Source organism: Polypterus senegalus, chromosome 9 (assembly GCF_016835505.1).
Source record: "Polypterus senegalus isolate Bchr_013 chromosome 9, ASM1683550v1, whole genome shotgun sequence".
NCBI lineage: Eukaryota > Metazoa > Chordata > Cladistia > Polypteriformes > Polypteridae > Polypterus > Polypterus senegalus.
The window spans coordinates 115,774,958-115,797,838 of NC_053162.1; the positions used below are offsets into that span (position 1 = coordinate 115,774,958).

General features: G+C 38.0%; 1 protein-coding gene across 2 annotated transcripts in view; it reads left to right on the top strand.

Annotated features, from left to right (window-relative positions):
- The first annotated feature begins 407 nt into the window (after positions 1–407).
- Positions 408–22,881, top strand: part of LOC120535644 (zinc finger protein 883-like) — a 28,063-nt gene continuing 5,589 nt past the window's right edge. Inside the window, exons 1-2 of one of the 2 annotated variants that reach the window (XM_039763597.1) lie at positions 408–558; positions 4,750–4,808. The gene's annotated coding sequence lies outside the window, so the exon portion shown is untranslated. The remainder of the gene's footprint in view (positions 559–4,749; positions 4,809–22,881) is intronic. The other variant, XM_039763596.1, reaches the window with a different exon arrangement.

The window sequence follows — 22,881 nt, forward strand, 5'->3', positions numbered from 1 at the left end:
ACAGATCAGTGCTTTTCTACTTATAAATTTTAAGTGTATAATCTTCAACAATGTGACGCTTTTTGCATCATTAGGCTGAATTACTGAATTCACAACAAAAAATATATGCAGTAAATAATACTTAAACAACTTTTTTTCTTTGGACAAAAATTTTATTTATTGAAAGGTTCAGCTTTAGTTTAATTTGTGCATCCTATTAACGAGCTGCAATGCCTAATTCTGCTTAAAAATCGAACATTATTTAAAGTGCGAAGTTTAGCTTTATTTATATATTATTAGTCTACTGTATTTGAAAAAGCTTTTTTTTAACATACCCAGTAAATTGTTTCTTTACGTGCAACCGTGAACTGTGTCAGTTAATCTGTGTATTTATTGGTCAGACTGAAGTCCACGGACGTGTTCATTCACTCATATGAATGCCAGTCGTCTACGTGCCCGCCTCCGTTCGGCTGCTGCAGGGCTCTCCGCTGAAAGACTACGACAGTCAAATTAAAGTAAAAAAAAATGGTTGGGCAGTAGCTGTCGCCATTCGGATAACAAACGACACTCAGTGACAAGGTAGGTATGAGAAGTAGGACACTACTGGCATGGAAATGTACAGATTTCGTTGTCTTGAGTGAAGATGCAAATGAGGCGTTGCATTTGTACCGGTTTAGTATCTGCCGAAAACTACACTAGGTAGGGAGCACGCGCATTGCTGTTTTCGTGAAACGACTGAGTCATTTTGAGCTGGCGCCCTGGATGTGAAGCGCATTCCGGCTAAGGCAGTAGCTGCTCCGTGGATACAGTGGCCTACTTTCTCTTCAGAAAATGGGAACGAGCGCCTCTCCTAAACTCAAACACACCGCACGGCCTGGTCTGATTTAACATGAATATAACATGCATACATTTTTAAGGAACAGACAGTCAGTACACAAGCGAATCTGAAAAGAAAGGCGTTGATAGTTTCATAGGCAGCTCCGAAAAGCAGCACATAGGTAGCTGAATACAGCTCACACAGAATATGAGAACTTTAATTTAAACTCCAGAATTCCCATTTGACGTCTTTGAAGTCGTTTTTTGTAAATATACAAAATTATAAACAGGTCAAGGACTGCTTATATCGCAACATTATAATATATACAATCAATACAATATCATATATTTCAGTCGATTGTTTAAACTAATCACAAATTAACGCATTTACTTAACAATAGTGTAGCTTTGAATATACAGGTAGTTAATACTTGTATACTTACATAGATGTGCCCAATCTAGATGTGCAGCGTGCGTCGTTGAAAGGAACAACACAAGTGTATAATAAGTGAGGTAGGCGATTCAAGGTACAAGGTCTTACAAAAGTAAATAACGGATTTCCATAAATGACTTGGAACTGATCCTGGGTATAATATAATTTAGTACGGTATATATTTTACAATAATCCAGTATGCAATGGATTGCTGTATTTTAACCATCAGTGTTAAGAGATTTTGAATTGAATATCTGTTTGATTTATTTTGTTATTGTTTTTTAATAGATTTATATTAATTTAGCTGGTGCTTTTCTCCAAAGTAAAATGAGTTTTGTAAATTAATAAAAAATGTCACTAGCTTTGTATTTCTACAAATACAGGGCATCATGGGAAGTGTTTGGAGGATTTTGAACCATTTGCTTTGTCCATTCCCAAAGACACCAGCGCACTAATTCTTTAAGCATATTTTTGTATATGCACGAATGTATTAATCACAAAGTAATCTGATGTGATTTTATTTTCTTGGTTCTTTCAAAATAGTTAAATAAGTACATTAAACACAATCTAAACAAATATATATATAAACTCATAGAAAAAGTAATATTTCCTGCTGAACTAAAGATCTGAAATTTGGCAGGATGGTATATCTTGGGCAACGGGTATCCGCTAAAAAAGAGCATTTCGATATATATCATTGGGGATAAATAAATAGCCCAAAATCTCAAAAATGCTTTGATGCATTTGATTGAAACTTAGTGATGTTATAGAAATAAAGAAAATTAACCTATACATTTTTTTTTATTTGTCGATATTTATTAATATGCTAACTTACATGCATTGTACTGTAAGCATGCTTCATGCAAATGCAGCATACAGCAGAAGTGATTGTCAGTCCATGCAAATTGCACCTCTAACCCATAGGGTAGATGGGCAAATGAAAATAAGGTGGTGACCTGAACAGTAAAAAAGAGACATTATTACATTCTAAAATGGAAAGAGAAGCTTCGGCAGAGCTCAACAAAGATGCAAAGCTCAGTGGTTTGCAAGTACTGGTTTTTTTTTTGCTGTTGACTGCCAGTACTCTTAGATGCGTACAAGCTCTCATCTTAGTTATCTCTTCAGTTATGTCAACCTCCATCCCCTTGGTGGGGTGCTGAAAACTCAAAGGGAGAAACGGTCTTAAACAGTGGTTCCTGAATTTCTAATGGGAAAGCCATAGAAATTGTGTCACAAGTGTAATGCATACATTATCAGCACTTCTGTATACTTCAAGCACTGCTTTGTATATACATTTACACCTCTGAACTTTAAAATGGGACCCCATGCAACTCATTAAAAACACTAAAATACTGTACTTGAGTGAACAATGTAAAGAAATGAAAAACATGAACATCTAATAATGATAATAATATAAACTCAAATTTTACATTATTCCTACTAATTGCCCATTTCAGTTCAAAAGAATCCACTGTCCTGCAAAAATGGTGTTTGGCAATGACCATGAACAAAAATCAAGTCACTAGAAGAAGTGAGTGCTGTAAAAGTACTAATATTTAATTTCCACAATCAGATATAAAGCAATTAAACTTAAAGCTATAAAATTTCCTTAATGTATATACTTATTTTCACAGTTTTTGAGTCCAGACTGTCAAAGGAAAAATAATCCATCTAGTCACAGAGCAACTTTAAAGTTAGAATTTGATTATGAAATTGCATGGAAACCACAAAGTACATAAAATAAAGTTTAGCAGTCACACTTATTCAGAACAAATGCATATATACACATTTATACATGCATATATATATATATATATATAAATATGTCAATATGTATATTTTATATATGCGTAGCTACTGAAAGAGTTTACAGGACAGTTAGCAATGGCACCACTCAATGCCATAACAGTTTTTAACCACAGGCCATAAAGCAACTCATAATGACAAATGCATGTCCTTGTGTATATGTGTTTAGTTCAAAGTATCATGCGGTATTTATTGTCTTTTTTGTCAGTTGATTGTGAGTATTATTGTCGTTAGTCTATAGGAGACAGGGAAGTTCAAATTTCACCATATTTCATACATATGGTAGTAATCTCAAACAATAATTCTGCAGAATATTAACACACATATCTAAGGAAGATCAGCGCTGGCCTTTTTGGGGTCTAATTGTAGTAAAGGCATTGAAAACTGATATATAATACTGTGGTGGCTCCACATTCTTTGATAAGAATCCTCAATTATGATTGATAAATGCCTTTTGGTGCTTTACCCCATCATTTTCCAATAATAACAAATGTTACTGTTATTAGAAGTGGTGCTGTCAAATGAACAGAGTGCAGTGAAATTCTTACTGGCAACATGAAGCCAACATGCAACATGTTCACCATTCTTGCACCATTACAAGTACAAATATATTCTTAATTACTTAATAACTTAATTTATTTAATGTAAAACACAAATCAGCACAGTTGCTTTGGTTCTGACTACATGTGTTACTCTGGAAAAATAAATGTGGTGGATGATTTATTTATTGTATTGCTGAAAATAATGGAGTTAATATTTTAAAATACTGCAGTTAACATGTAACAAGTTGAGCTGTGATTTTAAACATTAGTGTTTAGTAATTATGCAAGAATAAGTAATCTATATATAAGTATATATAAAGAACAGACAATAGGGTTATTACTACAATTCTGCAAGGGGATGCTTCACCCTAATACTTAAGACAATTTATCAGCTTTTTAAAATGAGGCCTACTGGTTATACTCTAATTATTTACAGGAAGTTGAATTCCTTGTCCCCTTCTTAGTTCTGTGTGCTTCTAGATTGTATTTATTTTGGCTTCAGCAATGTGTGTAGCAGTCCCAAAGACAGGGCTCTAGTCTTCCCATCAAGGTTTGTCAAAATCACCTCCCTTTGATCTGAATGTCTCTGGTGGACATGTGAATAGAACATATGTGGTCCTTGGGTCTCCTTTCTGACCCTTTATGCTTGGACTGGCTTCTAGTTTGTATTAGTTTTGCCATCCAAGTTGTGTCAACGGTGACAAAGTTATTGTATGTTCAACAAGCTAATGGCTCAGAACAGATTGCTTTTACGCACTGTGGTTTTCACATATTTTGTTGGGTATGACTTGCAGTGGCAATGTGAAGTATAGTATGTTGTATTTAACTGGCTAAGTCAAGGGCTTTAGTAGCCATTAATAGACTATATTTGATAGCCAAGTAAACATTACAAATCATCAATACTGATATATGTCATTTACAAGAGTACTGTTATATTTAGAGTAATAAACTGTATACTTTGATTGCTGGCTGGCTTACCCCTTACAACTTACATGGAGTGTGTGTTGGTCTGTTAATTCTACTTTTCTGTCTTCTCCATAGGACCCTTTAACTAAAAAAATGCAGTTAATGTAAACTAATGAAGGATGAGCTTAAAAGAATTGTCAATCTGGGTGCTGAGTGACATGAGAATTAAGTTGAAAAATAAATTAATTTGCTTTTTTTCTTTAATAGATGTCTTGAAACTCTTATGAAAGAATAGGAAGAAATCAGTGTGGCTGTTTTCAGAAGAGGTGAAATGTGCAACAATGAGCTTAGAGATGGCTTCTTTATAAACAATTTACTGTAGATGTACTTCTTGGGACAGTATGGCAGTGAGTTGTGTGCCTTTCACTTATGTCAAGAGATTCTTAAACATTTTCCAGGGTACCCAAAATGTCTGCAGTTTTTTTTTTTCAATGAACTTATGTTTTTAAATGGACTCCTAGCCTAACTGTTGTTTACTAGTTTCTGCATTTTGGGGTCAGTATAGAAATTGTATTAATGTAATGTGCCAAGAATTTATGTATGTTAATTGGGATTAATATGGTGTTTTTGTAACTTGGCATCCTCATGATTTTCTTTATGCTTTTCCAGTGTTTCATTTATTTAATCCATCATTAACTAAAGGGTACTTTTGCAAGTCTGATGCTAAAGTAGTTGCAGCCTTTCATCATTCAGTATCATTTGCTCAGGACTCTGCTCATTTTTAAAACATCTTTACTAGGATACAATTAAGGTTACAAGTAACACAGAAAAAATCAAATTAACCATAATTACAACAAAAGAGAGATAAGCATTTAAAACTACAGATATATATTATAACTATAAAACAATCACACTGCTGTTCTTTTCTGAATGCAGTATAAGAAAAGAAAAAAGACAAATTACTTAAATGTGGTGAGTGAGAGATAAAATAACTAACTGATTATAAATCTAATTAGAATAAAAACCTGCAGCTACATGTTGTCCACTTGACTTTATTTGTTGAACACAGGGAAAACTGTCATTTTACAGAAGCTCAATAAATAAATAAATAAATAGTATAGCAAACAACCCCTTCTTACATACCAGAATTACAGAAAAAAAGAGAAAACTTCTGACTTCTGAGCAAACATAAAAAGAACAGTCACAGTGAGGCATTATAAAATTGTGTATTACCCCCACTAGCTTTTCTTGACACACTTCTGTTGAGTAATTTGTTTTCTAAAAGTTCTTAATGTTAGTGTGTAAGAGATAGTAAGTGCAACATTATTCATAATGGGTATCAGTTTTACCTTCATTCTGTCACCTCTGCTGCTACTTCCAGTAGATTGAAAGTGCATCCCATTACTGATTTGGTGGGCCTCTCTTGAAGTGATGTTTCTTGCCCAGCACACCACAGTATAGAAATTTACACTGGCAATCACAGCATTTTAGAACATGTAAAAAATGTCACCTTCACATTGAAGGAATACAGTTTCCTTGAAGAAAAGTCTGCCCATTCTTATATACAGTGTGGTTCCTCTGTGTTACAAGACCTGTCCAGCCTGTCATTGATGTGGATCCCCAAGTACTAGTAGCAGTACACCATCTATAAATCCAGTGGCTTAATAGTAACAAGGTGTAGAGGCTGTTTGTTGAGGCAGACATCAATGAGCAGTTTCTTGGTTCTGATGTTAGACTGCAGACAATTCTTTTCTCACCAAGAAACAAAGTTGTCTTCCATACTCCTGTACTGCCCCTTGTCAATGCATTAGTGCAGAACAATCAGAAAATTTGTGCAAATTACTTGATCTGGTGTTATATTTATAGTCTAAGGTGCATAGTATGAAGATTAAAGGATACAGAACTGTTCCTTGTGGTGTCCTGGTGTTGCTCACTTCCACATAAAAGACACAGTGAATGATCCAGTCACATCAGCAAATTTAAGAATATAGCCAGTGTTCACAAAAAATAATAAAATCCATTAAACTAGAAAGAAAATACACACAACTTCTTTCTCCTAGGCGATAACCCAGAAAGCTAATTTACAATAAGAATAGACATTGACATTGTCTATATAAACATTTCTAATTACTTGACACTTAGTGACTACAGATAAGCTGAATTCTAAATAGGTTAAAAAAGTTGGAATGCGTTATTATTATATAAAGGTCCAACTGGTAAGAGTGTTCCATCCTTAAAGTTTGTTCCATATTGGTGCCGTATCTTAAATGAATAGTGGATCACAAGACTGCTGGTAAATTAACAGGAGTTAAAATTAAGTGAAGCAAATAGAAAACCATATAGAGAGGAGTTAGAGAACACTTTCGTTTCTATGACTATTTAAGCACCATACAGTATATACACTTTTAAGGATTATTTATCACCATTTTAAATATTACTTCACTATATGGCATACCAACAGAAAATACTGTTTAGATAAAAATTGAGGCTATGTATATATTATGGTTAAAGCACTGCAGCTATTCTGGTATGTCATGTTTGGATTTCTAATTAGACAGTAATTTTAGCTTTTTTTAGTTATTACTTCTGCGGTGGGTTGGTTCCTGCCCGGGATTGGTTCCTGCCTTGCACCCTGTGTTGGCTGGGATTGGCTCCAGCAGACCCCCGTGACTCTGTGTTCGGATTCAACGGGTTGGAAAATGGATGGATGGATGGATAGTTATTACGTTAGACATGCTGTCAGAAGGTGTAGCTCACATTTACTGATTTGAGTCTTTTGAATACTACATACTGCGTATCCTGTGGCTGTCTTGACAGCAGCCCTTTTCACTTCCTTTTGATGGGGTGTGATTCTCCGATACTTTGAATGCATATTTTACATTAACTCTTAAACTATCATCATAACTGAGCAATAGAGAACACACACAGCAACTTCAACAATGTATTTTTCAATTTTACCAGTAGTCCGTAAGTCTGTGTTTTTGAGTTTGCACACTCAATACATATTCATGTTTTAATATAAGTCTTATTAGGTGGCTTTTCACCCATAGACAGTCCAATGTAATCAGAAGCTTGCTGTTTGGTTAATGAGAGCACCACTGCCCTTTGTAGTTCAAAACCATGGCCCATACTTTGAGAAAGGAAAATGGAACCAAAGAGCACAGAGGTTAAGGGATGGAGAGAAAGGCAGCAGCGAGAGTGAGCCGGTGCTAGAATAGAGGCAGGCAGACGGGAATGGTGCCTGAGTTACAAACCGGATTCCAAAAAAGTTGGGACACTATACAAATCGTGAATAAAAACTGAATGCAATGATGTGGAGGTGCCAACTTCTAATATTTTATTCAGAATAGAACATAAATCATGGAACAAAAGGTTTAAACTGAGAAAATGTATCATTTTAAGGGAAAAATATGTTGATTCAGAATTTCATGGTGTCAACAAATCCCAAAAAAGTTGGGACAAGGCCATTTTCACCACTGTGTGGCATCTCCCCTTCTTCTTACAACACTCAACAGACGTCTGGGGACAGAGGAGACCAGTTTCTCAAGTTTAGAAATAGGAATGCTCTCCCATTCTTGTCTAATACAGGCCTCTAACTGTTCAATCGTCTTGGGCCTTCTTTGTCGTACCTTCCTCTTTATGATGCGCCAAATGTTCTCTATAGGTGAAAGATCTGGACTGCAGACTGGCCATTTCAGTACCCGGATCCTTCTCCTACGCAGCCATGATGTTGTGATTGATGCAGAATGTGGTCTGGCATTATCTTGTTGAAAAATGCAGGGTCTTCCCTGAAAGAGATGACGTCTGGATGGGAGCATATGTTGTTCTAGAACCTGAATATATTTTTCTGCATTGATGGTGCCTTTCCAGACATGCAAGCTGCCCATGCCACATGCACTCATGCAACCCCATACCATCAGAGATGCAGGCTTCTGAACTGAGCGTTGATAACAACTTGGGTTGTCCTTGTCCTCTTTGGTCCGGATGACATGGCGTCCCAGATTTCCAAAAAGAACTTTGAATCGTGACTCGTCTGACCACAGAACAGTCTTCCATTTTGCCACACTCCATTTTAAATGATCCCTGGCCCAGTGACAATGATCTTGCTTAGAAATGGCTTCTTCTTTGCACTGTAGAGTTTCAGCTGGCAGCGGTGGATGGCACGGTGGATTGTGTTCACTGACAATGGTTTCTGGAAGTATTCCTGAGCCCATTCTGTGATTTCCTTTACAGTAGCATTCCTGTTTGTGGTGCAGTGTCGTTTAAGGGCCCGGAGATCACGGGCATCCAGTATGGTTTTACGGCCTTGACTCTTACGCACAGAGATTGTTCCAGATTCTCTGAATCTTCGGATGATGTTATGCACAGTTGATGATGATAGATGCAAAGTCTTTGCAATTTTTCGCTGGGTAACACCTTTCTGATATTGCTCCACTATCTTTCTGCGCAACATTGTGGGAATTGGTGATCCTCTATCCATCTTGGCTTCTGAGAGACACTGCCACTCTGAGAAGCTCTTTTTATACCCAATCATGTTGCCAATTGACCTAATTAGTGTTTATTGGTCTTCCAGCTCTTCGTTATGCTCAAATTTACTTTTTCCAGCCTCTTATTGCTACTTGTGCCAACTTTTTTGGGATTTGTTGACAACACCGTGAAATTTTGAATCAACATATTTTTCCTTTAAAATGATACATGGCTGGGATTGGCTTGACCCTGTATTCGGATTCAGCGGGTTAGTAAATGGATGGATGGATGATACATTTACTCGGATTAAACGTTTGATCTGTCATCTACGTTCTATTACAAATAAAATATTGACATTTGCCATCATCATTGCATTCAGTTTTTATTCACAATTTGTTTAGTGTCCCAACTTTTTTGGAATCCGGTTTGTAGTAGTGCGTGGCCAGCACTCAGAAGTGGGCACGAGGATCATTCCTGTTGAGCAATCTGGGAGCATGAGTGATCGCTATGCACTGGATCACAGAATTTAGAGGCTTTAGAGCAGCGGTTCTCAACCTTTCTAGTGCCGTGACCCTTTAATACAATTTCCCATGCTGTGGTGACCCCAGCCGTAAAATTATTTTCGTTGTTACTTCATAGCTCTAATTTTGCTACTGTTATGAATCATAATGTAAATATCTGATGTGCAGGATGTATTTTCATTGTTACAAATTGAACATAATTAAAGCATAGCGATTAATAACAAAAACAATATGTAATTATATATTGTGAAATATTTATTTCTAATTACAAATAAATGAAATTTTGTCTTTATGACTTACGTTTATTTGTTTTTCTTCATTGTGTATTGAACTGTATTCACCGTATTCATGTTGTATACTTATGTGAAAATGTGAAAAGCATGGTGTAGCATGGGTAACAGTCTTAATATCACAACAGTAAACTACATTGCAACAAAATTGTTGTGACAGTACGCGTAAAAAGCCAACGTCAATGCGAGGGTTGAGGCTGCTTCTTTCTCACCAGATCAGAAATTCTCAGGGCAGTCTTTGCAAGAGCACATCTTCTGCAACAAGTCTACTTCTGTATTTAGACTTGATAACCAACAAGCTGGAAAACCCTGTTTCGCAAAGATATGTTGTTGGAAATGGAAGAAGTGCGTAAATCCCCATAACATCACACCATTCAATGTACAGTAATGTAAAAGTTAAAAATAATAAAATTACGACAAAACATTTGAAATTATTCTGATTCAATTGTCTGCAACATCTATCCCCGAATGACAATTATAGTAAAAAAACTAGTAACTACCAAGGGAAAAAATTTGTACAGTAACAAGTTTTACATATTAGAATACAGAAATCCCTCCTCGATCGTGGGGTTTGTGTTGCAGAACCCCCCGTGAAAGGTGAAAATCCGCGAAGTAAAAACCATATGTTCATATGGTTATTTTTTATATATTTTAAGCCCTTATAAACTCCCCCACACTATTATAATCATTTCCCGCACAGTTATACAGCATAAACCCTTTGTATTCTCTTAGATATTAGGTAAGATTTGTTGAAATTATGTACAGTATGTAAACACACTGTTTATATACAGTTAAACCTAAATATTATTTTAAAGATATCGAGCGTCTCCGATATCACATATGTTACAGCCATTACGACAGACAGGCCACCAGCAATAAATACGTACAATGCAAGAAAAATTGTATACAGTAAAATGTGTGTACAGTGACACTAAACATATGTACATGTACTAAGTATTGTACGTAGAAAATTAATTATGGTTACTAACCAACAATGACACGACGACTTGTCCGATAACGATGAGTTTAATTTTACTGCACAACAAAGGAGAGCGTTACAGCTTTTGTAAAGGAGCCTCTTCAGGCGATTGTGTAGCACCGCTGTTGTTCTTCTTCTGGCAGTCTTCAATCCAAATCCGTAAAGCAGATTCCATCCTGACTACTGCCTTATTACATCCACTTACAACTCATTTTGCACCCTGGTTAAAGGACACTGGGGCCGTAGATCTTAAATTCTTTTCCTCCTTTTTAAATAAAAAGAATCATGGACTCATTAATGCCATAATGGCGTCCTGCAGTGGTGTAGCTGTTCCCTTCCTTGAACATATCCAAAACTTTTACCTTTTCGGAAATTGTTAGCATCTTCCGTTGGCACTTGGGCATGGCCCCAGAAGCAGTAGCAGGAGCAGATCATTTTGGAGCCATAAGGAAGGGCTTGACTATGCACAAAGATAAACACAAAAGAGCACAAAAGTTAACTCTTTACACAGCGAAACACGTTGATGCTGAATGAGTGAGATGAGACTTCCTGATTAACACAGTGGAATCGAATGTGGAGCTCCATCGCTGAGCCAATCAGCACACAGGAATTTAACTGCTCACTCTGAGTAGCTTCTCAACCATCCGCCAATAGCATCCCTTGTAAGAAATCAACTGAGCAAACCAACTGAGGAAGCATGTACCAGAAGTAAAAAGACCCATTGTCCACAGAAACCCGCGAAGCAGCGAAAAATCTGCGTGTTATATTTAGATATGCTTACATATAAAATACGCAATAGAGTGAAGTTGCAAAAGTCGAAGCGGAATATAGCAAGGGATTACTGTAGACAAAACCCATATTTCCAATGGTCTTAGGCGACCCCTGGCAAATCGTCATTCGACCCCTGACAGGGTTGCAACCCACAGGTTGAGAACCACTGCTTTAGAGGGTGATCTAAATTTTGTGGTAAATTTGTGTATTGATTGCATAACTGATCATTCTCTTTATGTTTTGAAATGAATAGGCTTATTGGGAGCATGTAGATTGAGATTATTAATGTTTCAAAATAAACCCTTGTGGCCCCTTATACATATTATCATTATTATCTGATGTGTAATTGCCACAACTGAAAAAGAATTAAACCAACTCACTGCCAGAAAGTCTAACCCACTGTCTAAGGCAGTCAATACGAATGCTGTGATTAATAATGTCAAATGCTGCAGTCAGGTCTAATATAATTCGAACAGATAGGTTATTTGAATCAGCATTAAGATGCAAGTCATTGACTACTTTAACCAGTGTTGTTTTGGTACAATAATTTGGTCTGAAACCTGACTGAAATTTATCCAGAATATTTTTTATGCAAGTATTCATTTATATGATAAAAAATTCTTTTCTGGAGTTTTACTTAAAAAAGACAGGATATAGAGGAGTCTAAAATTGGTCAAGACATAAACATCAAGATTAGTTTTCTTAATTACAGCAGTTTTAAGAGACTCAGAGGAAAAATAGCCAGTGTAAAATGAACAATTAATACATTGACTGCTGGATGATTTATCACCAGGACACTGCACTTTAGGTTTATGAATATATGATAAATAGCAAACTCTGTCAAAAATCATACAATATGTAAAGAAATGTATTAGAAAGCAATAATCCACTGTAAACAATGAAAACTCTGAAAATGTAAGTAAATCCAATGAAAAATGTAATGAAACTGTTAAGTACTTTATTTTCACAAGCAATATGATTAAAAGTCAGCATTTGAATGAGAATCCTTTAAGCATGGCACTGCACAGAATGTAGGCTAAGAAGTACATGTGCCACAAATAGAGCACATTTCTTTGTTCTGTCAAAACGTGTTGCACATAACACATTTTGTACTTGGTGACTGTTTGCACTTAGTGGGCTGCAGTTTTCTCCTTACAGTCATGATAAGTTGGACGCTTTGTGATAAAGAAATACCTTGGGGCCAGCTTTTCACATAAGTACCTGAGCCTACTGGTCTAATTGTTGTCACTTCCACGGTATTACAGCTGTGGTTGACTTTTTAACAAGTTTTTCAGGAGATACAATGTCCACCACATTTTTCAGTTTTCCATTACAATTGTTGACCTTAGTGTTTACATTACAAGTTGTTTTGGAGTAGATAGTAGAGTTAGACTAATTTTTTATAATATTAGAACAGGTAGAGGTAGCTCAGGCATCAAAAACACCTCTTAGAATGTGTTTTTCTTTAGTTCTAGCATTGTTACATTAAAGGAAATACAGCAATGATTTGATAGTCCAATATCCTGTATCTGAGTCACACCAGTTCTAAGCCCACAGAAGATAACTAAGTCCAATGTGTAGCCAGATTTATGTGTCTACTGGGTGATATTAGAACATTAGAAGACTAGAACAATCTACATAAGAATAGACTATTCAGTCCGACAAAGCTCCATTTAATTCTTCTAAAAAAAATCATAGTTTTGAAAATTGATCTTACTATCACAGTACTTGGTAGCTTATTTCAGGTGTCTGTGTTTATATGTGTAAAGCAAAACTTCCTAATGTTTGTGTGAAATTTACCCTGAACAAGTCTCCAATGGTGTCTTGGTCCACTGTATTAATTCCCTTCATAATTTTAAACACTTCAATCATGTTACCTTTTAATCTTCTTTGGCTTAAACTTAAAAAGCTAGGCTCTTTTAATCTTTCTTCATAATTCATCCCCTGTTGCCCTTGAATTAGTCTAGTCTAGTCTACACCGGCTTTGACAGACTCAAATAAATCAAATGTATGTTTTTAATTTATAATAATAATAATAATAATAGCAGCTCACTACTCAAAACAGTTCAATTCATGAAAATCCCGGAATCAAACCCACCACCTCTCATCTTGACAGCAGTTCTTACCTCTACACCAGTCCAGCAGACATATATGTAGGATTGTGCGTCGTACCCTATCCCAACGGTTAATTGCTATTTACAGTTATAATTTATCTTGGCGCAGATTAACAGTTTTGCAATACCAAGTCTTTACAGAGGATGTTTGATGTTGTTGTTATGTTGTTGCTGTTGTTGTCCCAGGTAATCACTCAACTTTTATGTAGTGATCTTTACTGATCTTACACTATGATTAAGTGATTTATATAACCATAATTACACATAAAGTATTATGAGGTCCCTTTTCTATTGTTCAGTTCATCAAATAAAAAATAGCTGAGGTATTAATTTTTATTTCAACTTTTTAAAGTACAGTTTTCTGATAATTTTATAAATCTGTTTACCTTTTGTTTATATTGAGTAAATGTTCCAATTTAAGGCAGGTATAAAGTAATTCAATATGAGTGTGCATCGTTTTTTCCTTCATTGAACTAGTGTCCGAATTGGAGTAGATTACTATTTTAAATCTGATTATGATGGTGCAGATTGGCTCCTTGCTCCTTGCCAAGGAGGTGCCTAACCTGCAGATCAGCCCACCTTCAGTGCTTTTTCTAGGCTCAGGCCCCTTGTATTCCTCTCTGGCTCCAGGCAGGGCACCCCATCAAGCCTCAGACTCCTGCTGCCACGCTTGCATCCTTATGGTCCATGGCACCACCAGCAGAATACCTCTCTCTGCCTAATTCCCATGCAGCTGCATTGCCTCTCTCCAGCAAGTTGCTACAACCGAGCAGCACTTCAGCCACTCCAGCTTCCAGGACACTCATCTGGAGTGGCCATCAGTCCCAGAACGTCGTCCACACACTCCTAGGGACTTCCTCCTGGTTGTCTACCTTCTCTGACTTTTTGGCGCTCTCTTACATCCTATCTCACCCTCGCTGCTTCTTTTTCTCTCTCTCCATCTTTTTAACCTTCTTTCTTTTCTTCCAATCAACCTTTTTCCTTTTGATTCTTTTGATTCTTCCCTCTTCTTGCACTCTGTTCCTGTTTAAAGTGGGGATGTGGCATAGCTGTAGCAATCAGCAGCTCCCAGCACCAATTAGGGTGACGGGCAAACCTGCACCTTCACTACGTGAGCGACTCTTCATTCTAGTATTTAGATGTGGACGGTGTATGTGCCCAAAAATGAAGTCTAACTGCATTCTCGTACCATTGCTCTCGTACTGAAGTGTCAGCAGGCATTTTTCTTGGCATTACATGTGTAATGTAATTTGTGAGCATGCCCTTGTCGATCAAACAGAGGAAGCTCTGCAGTCTACTTGTGATTTTACGCTGTAGGAAGATAAGTAAATAAATCAAGGTAAATAACATTCGACCTGGCCTTTATATAAGTAACATATAAATATTTCTTATGTAAAGACCATCACAAAACATAATCACAAACAGGCGTTTGCACGATACATTGGTGAGCTCTGTAAGCTGTCCTCGTCCTTCATCAAAACGGTGCCATCTTTCTCCGATCTGAGTTCACCTCTGTTATAGCTCGTCTTTATTTGAAAACAGCAGTGTCAGATCGGGGCGAGCATGAACGCAACTGAGAGAATAAAACTTAATAAAAAAAATGGCAACCTTTACAAGTACCATACATTTACACTGGCTGTTATAGACTCAAATCAAACATGAATTCTTATTATATAATAGTAACAATAATTGCAGCTCACTCCTCAAAACATTTATTCTGGGACACGTGAAGACTCGAATCCGCGTCCTTTTGAATACGAGTCAGCAGGTCTTAACGCTGTACTACCAAAGCTGTCGCTACAAAGACATACACTAACCCGATTTATTTTTCTCCAGTTATAGTCTTGAATAAAAGCACACTTTTTCTGTTATATTTGTATCTTTTGTGAAAGTACTTATTTGATATTTGGACTTCAGTCTTTACACATTATACACTTCATATCAAAATGTTGTTGTTAATACTAACGCATGGAAAAAGTTTGTCTTTTAGGTATGTGTTCAACATTTCTGTCATCCTATACTTACATAGATCTTTGTAGACACGGAACACACATGAAATGCATGTGTTCCAAATAACGATATATTTTTAGCCTACACAGCTCTAGGTACCTGACTCCCTGATAAACAATGCTTGAGCTGGGAGAGGTTTTTGCAGTTTCTGCAGCGGCTGGAGTGGTATAGCAGGCTGCTTGGGCTTATCGACACATTTACAAGACAAAAGACGCTGACGGAGAGGTGGGAGCAGATTTAAGGTGGGCCGGATTTACATGTTTTTTCGTAAGCTTTGGTAATTCTAGTATTAAGGAGCATGCACTGCTGTAATATATTTATTGTAACATACATGCTTCCCAAAATTAGAAAATATAGTTTAAGCAAAAACACTTCACAGCACTGAATAATTTCAGATCAGGTCAGGTTGGAGAGCATGCACTAGTACCATGTGTTGCCACACCCACCACACAACAAAACAGCTTGGCATCCCAGGTGGCAACCCCCAGGTCCAATCCCACAACCCCAGAAGTGACCATATACCTGTTGCAGCCAGGTGTTACATGGGCATCCCCTTGGCCTGTTCCAGCCGTTCAGGTCAACAGCAATGAGGATCCTGCAAGCCAGATCACCCTTGGGGAATCATGTTACTTGGCTGTAGTGCCATAACTGATGCTTCCTCACAATGCAGGCAATGTGCCTCATTTAGGACTCCTTGAGCAACCACTTGTTCGACATAAAGTTAAACCAGAGGTACCCAAGGATTCTCCAAAGAGATACAGTACTGTATAGCAACACAGGAAGCACCAGGACTCTAAAGACTGGGACCTTCATCATTTTTCAGAGATCTCGGGAGTGCCATACACCCCTTTCCAGTGACCTCATATCACCCTGTGCTCCCACAATCCGTCTACTGACTTCATAGGAAGAGTCATCAGAGACATGAATATCACTGTCGATGTAAGTAAACCTCTCAACAAGGTCGACATTCTCTTCACAGACAGACACACCGTTGATGGCTGTGCCCAAGAGGTCATTAAAGGCCTGGATCTTGTTTTTTATCCAGGATACTTGCAAGCACAGACACTCAGACTCCTTGCTCAGTCTGTCAAGAGCCCCGATCATAGCCTGCATTGAATCATCAGTAAAGTCAAGATCAGTGAATATTTCTTCACCAACAGATGCCCCACAGCCGCTGGGCCCCACGACCCTGCCAACACCCAGTCCATGTAAGCAATGAACATAGTAGGAGCAAGATCACATTCCTGATGAACCTCAGAATCAACTGGGAAAAGCTCTGCACAGCGCTCACAGTACCAGTGTACAGGCCAGCCATGATATCCAGCAACTTCCGGGGGAATCCTGTAAAGTCTCAGGATGTCCCACAGGGCAGCTCGATCAACTGAGTCGAAAGCTTTACAAAATTCAACAAAGGCCAAATGGAAGCAGAGATTGCTTGCAATGCCTGGAGGACAGCCTTACCACCAGCCAGGAGAAGTTCACCACAGATCCCTGCAGCCTTCCCTACCCTCAGCTGGTTCGACACCTGTGCAGTCTCAGTGTGGGAATGTGTGGTTTACAGCTAATTGGAGGATCAGTCTCAAGAACCCTGGACCCAGGGATGTCCAACATCCTAGCTGAAGGATCAGCTTTAAACAGCTCTTCAAAGTAGCCAGCCCAACAGGTCACAACTATAGCATCATCCATAAAGACCGTTCCATCACCTGCCCTGACTGTGACTGTCCGAAGAACAGATTTGGATGTGCATAATGCTTTGATTCCTCTGTAAGCAGGACGTGGGTCACTAGATCATAGATGGGGAGTCACTTTCTCACAGATTCCTCTAACAAATGCCTCCTTATCTGCCCTCAGAGCCCTTCAAGTCCTTCTCAGTTCCTAGTACAGATCTCCTTTCAATGATATCAGGGTGCCCTGCGAGATAAAATACCTCTTTCTGGGAGCACTGGAAACACCAGCATAACCCTCATCAACCTTTAGGGTCTTGCCACAGAAGGTCTCCCACATTAGTTAGAAAGTTGAATGAAGCCTACATTTAACTACTCTCCTTGAACAACTGGCTGATAGGCTTCTGCAAAAGATGAAATATCTGCTTTGTGGAGAACGGGGATCTCTTCAGAACAAAGAGGTTGCATCCTAACAGATTCTGTGCTCTCCAAAAACATCTCAATGGTAATCTGAATTCCTTGACTATGAAATTTTAGTTCTAATGTTTTCCATAATGCCTTGCTGGCATTTGATAATTCTGTTCTGAATTCACCTTCAGATGTGTTTTGTATTAACACTAGAATAACTTATCAGAGAACTAGTCTGTTTTTCACCATTTCCATAGTACAGAGACAGCTTTGGTTAAAATAAATAATGCTTTGCTAATGGCCACTGACTCTAGGCTGCTGACTCTTTGGCTTTGTTTGTCCTGAGTGCAGCATTTGATACAGTCTCATAGTATTTTTTTAGACAAATTAGTCTCCATTGGAATCTGTGATATTTCTTGCACTTGGTTTATAATCTATCTCTCCGGTCGTACACAATTTGTTCAACTCATGTATTTTAGATCTCAGCCTACCCCAGTCTCTAGTGGTGTTCCCCAAGGCTCTGTTTTCGGCCATCTTTTATTAATTATCTATCTTCTGCCACTTGCTATTATCTTTAGGAGATTTGGAATTCAGTTTCGCTGTTACACTGTATTTATCCACCAAGCCCAATTCTGCCCTTCCTTCCCTCATCCTTTCTGACTGCCTTTCTGAAATAAAATCCTTTTTCTCTTCTAATTTTCTCTGACTTAATAATGATAAGCAGCATTAACACGAATAACTTTATTACTATTTCAAGCTGCTGCAACACTCAGCTCTGTTCTTCCAAGTCCTTAAAAATTGCTCTGTTAAATATTAGATCATTAACCAGCAAAACTTTTTACATTAACGATCTGCTCAGTGATAGGAATGTAGACTTTCTCTCACCAAGTGAAACATGGGTTACCTCAAATGGTGCTGCAGTATTAATTGAAGCAGCACCCCTGAACTATAGATTTGCTCATTCGGTTTGCCAAGGCAACAAAGGAGGCAGTTTTGCAAATATCTGCTTAAGTCGATTAAACAGTAAAATCTCCAGTTTTGGTCCCTTCACGACTTTCAAGTATATATCAGTCATTATTTAAGAAATCTCCCAGTCTCTCATGTTATCCATTTGTAAACCTCCAAAATATGATGTGTCTTTTCTTGAGGAATTCTCAGACTTAGTGTCCATAATAACAACAAACAATGATAGGTATCTAATTGTAGGTGATTTTAATTTTTTATATGGATAGCCAATGTGACCCAAAAGCAAGATAATTCCTGAATTTACTGCAGTTTTTGATCTGATTCAGCATGTCAGCCAGCCCAGACATAAGGGAGGCCATATGTTGGATTTAGTGATTTCTAAAGGATATGAGGCAGTTTGTGAAAATGTCATGATTTCAGACCATTTCTGCATGTTATTTTGTGTAGAAATACAGATAACTAAAACTAATGTGAAGCATATCGTTAAAAAAACATTATTTTGATACATCTGCAGCTTCAATGTTTGTTAATATTCTAAAAAATCAATCCGGTATTAGTGCTTGCTTCATTAGTACTACTAATGTTAATAATAAAGTGGAAAATTTTAATGCTGAGGTAAGAGCTGCAGCTGACATAGTGGCACCTGAAAAGATATTTAAGAAATCCTCCATCCCTGTTATACCATGGAAGACTCAAATAGTGTCTGATTTTAATTAAAGAAAACATGCTAGACAATTTTAGACCAATATATAACCTGCCTTTCCTAAGTAAAATTCTAGAAAAGGTAGTTATGAAGCAGCTCAATGATTACTTGAATAAACATTCTATTCTTGATAAGTTTCAGTTATGTTTTAGAATAAATCATTGCACAGAAACTACACTAGTTAAAGTAGTAAATGATTTGCAAATTATTGCAGACATAGGCCATATATCTGTTCTTGTTCTCTTAGACTAAAGTGCAATATTTGATACCATATTCCATAGCATTCTTATAAATCGCCTTAGACAATGGGTGGGCCTATCTGGGAGTGTCTTAAATTGTTTTCAACCTTACTTAAGAGGTAGAAGATTCTTTGTTTGTTATAGTGATTATTCTTTAGAGATATATGGTGTACCACAAGGATCAATACTGGATCCGCTGCTTTTTTCTATCTATTTGCTTCCATTAGGTCAGATCACCACAAAGTACAGCTATGCAGATGTCACACTGCCTTATTAATCGCTAGCGCCTGATGACCCTAATGCTCTTAGCTCTGTGTCCAGTTTCTTATCATTATTTCCAGATGGATGAGTAGTAACTTTCTCAAATTAAATAAGGATAAAACAGAAATCTTAGTGATATAATGGATATAATGAGGTGTTGGAAATAAACTTGATCCCTTAGGTTTAAAAATTAAGTCAGAAGTGAAAAATTTAGGGGTAATCATCAACTCTGACCTAAACTTTAAATCACCTATTAACTAGATTCTTAGGACTGCTTTCTTTCACTTAAGTAACATAGCAAAAGTTAGACCTCTAATAACTTCAGATGCTGAAACATTAGTTCATGCTGTTTTTAGTCAACTTGATTATTGTAATGCTCTCCTAACAGGATTACCTAAGAAAGACAGTAATTAGTGCAGAATGTTGCAGCCACAATCTTAACTAGAAAAAAAAAAAACTGAGCACATCTCGCCATTTTTAGCATGATTACATTGGTTTCCTTTTTCATTCAGACTTGACTTTAAATATTAATGGATTATAAAGCCTTAAATAATCTTGCTTCAACCTATATTTTGGAATGTTTGTCTCCGTACACTCCAAGTCATAACCTCAGATCTTCGAATGGTGGTCTGCTTGTTATTCCTGCAACCAAGCTTAAATAAAGTGGTGTGGCGGCCTTTTGCTGCTATGCACCTAAAATCTGGAATACTTTACCATCCATCCATCCTGTTCCGCTTATCCGAGGTCGGGTCGCGGGGGCAGCAGCTTAAGCAGAGAGGCCCAGACTTCCCTCACCCCGGCCACTTCTTCCAGCTCTTCCGGGAGAATCCCAAGGCGTTCCCAGGCCAGCCGGAAGACATAGTCCCTCCAGCGTGTCCTGGGTCTTCCCCGGGGCCTCCTCCAGGTTGGACGTGCCCGGAACACCTCACCAGGGAGGCGTCCAGGAGGCATCCTGATCAGCTGCCCGAGCCACCTCATCTGACTCCTCTCGATGCGGAGGAGCAGCGGCTCTACTCTGAGCCCCTCCCGGATGACTGAGCTTCTCACCCTATCTTTAAGGGAAAGCCCAGACACCCTGCGGAGGAAACTCATTTCAGCCGCTTGTATTTGCGCACTAGCTCAGGCTCCTTCCCCTTCAGAGAGGTGACATTCCACGTCCCAAGAGCCAGTTTCTGTAGCCGAGGATCAGACCGCCAAGGTCCCCGCCTTCGGCCACCACCCAACTCACATTGCACCCAACCTCCTTGGCCCCTACAGAAATTTGCCACGCTAACTCTGTGGACCATTTTAAACAAATAAAATAAAATATTAATGTTAAATTAGTGTTAAAATATTGATTTTCCAATTAGTCTTGATTTTTTGTTTAAACAATTTGATATCAGTTCAATTACTATGTGTAGATTTTTGCTTATCTTCGTTTTTGGCATCCAATCCAGTAGATGTTGCTAATGCGCCTTTTAAAGCTTTCTGTGGAAAAAGCACTTTACTATCTCCCATAAAGTAGTGTGTCTTCTTTAACTGATGCTGAACATCCAGGGCAACAGATTGCTTTGTGACAATCACATATTGAAAATGACTGGACACCTGTGGCGGATGTGTTAGAACAAACGTATTGCATACCAGTCACACTAGGAGCACCCTTGCTGCCTATATGCAGAGCTGCTGAGATGATTCACTGTTGTTCCAAAAACATTTCTAGCATTTCCAGTTCGCTGTTTCATAGAGTGACTTAATCAACCTCAAGTTTGTGTGTTGTCAAGTCCAATGAATGCTGCTTCTCTTTTAGCATGTGGTTCACTGTACTGCTGCTATGAAAAAAGTTTGCAAAGCATCTCTCCCATGAAAGTAAGTGGGCAATTATTGGAATTTTTAGAGCAACATATGATACAAAAGTGAGCGTGTTCTCAAAGCAGCCGACTTGAAGTAGCTCCATAGTAGTGCTGTTATCAGTCACGATGGCCGGTTCTTTTTCTTTTACCTCTACAATTCAAGCAACTGAAGAATATAGAAAGACACAAGTCTTCCTGCTATACAGTGATCCCTTGCTGTATCGTGCTTTGACTTTCGCGGTTTTATTCTATCGCGGATTTTATATGTAAGCATTTGTAAATGTATATTGCGGATTTTTAAGCTGATTCGGATTTCTGCGGACAATGGGTCTTTTAATTTATGGTACATGCTTCCTCAGTTTGTTTGCCCAGTTGATTTCATACAAGGGACGCTATTGGCGGATGGCTTAGAAGCTACCCAATCAGAGCACGTATTACATATTAACTAAAACTCCTCAATGCTATAAGATATGCCTCCTGCGCGGTGCTCGATTGTTTGCTTGTCTCTGCCTCTATCTCACCCTCTCTGACATTCTCTGCGCCAGACGGAGGGGGTGTGAGCAGAGGTGCTGTTTGCACAGAAGCTGTTTGCCTAGTGGATACGGACGCTCCTCTAAGAAATGCCGCTTTATCGAGGTGCGTCCAAAAGCACACTTATTGATTTTTTGATTGTTTGCTTTAATCTCGCTCTCGCTCTCTCTCTGACGTTCTCTGCGCTTGACGGAGGAGATGTGAGCAGAGGGGCTTTTTGCACAGAGGCTGTTTGCTTAGAAGATACGGATGCTCCTGTAAAAATGCTGAAAGGCTACCTTCGCATTGATCCCTTCATTGCCGCTGCTTTATCGCGGTGCTTGCATACTTAAAAGCGCAACAGCCCTATTGATTTTTCATTGTTTACTTTACTCTCTCTCTGACATTCTCCGCTCCTTACGCGCACTTTGAAGAGGAAGATATGTTTGCATTCTTTTAATTGTGAGAAAGAACTGTCATCTCTGTCTTGTCATGGAGCACAGTTTAAACTTTTGACTAAAGGGTGTTATTTCATGTCTAGAGGGCTCTAATAATGTTAAAAAACGTATTTAGAAGGTCGTAAACAGGTTTTCTATGCGCTAACTGCGAAAATATTAGATTTATAAATAAAGAATCCTACTTCGTGGAAATTCATTTATCTGTCTGG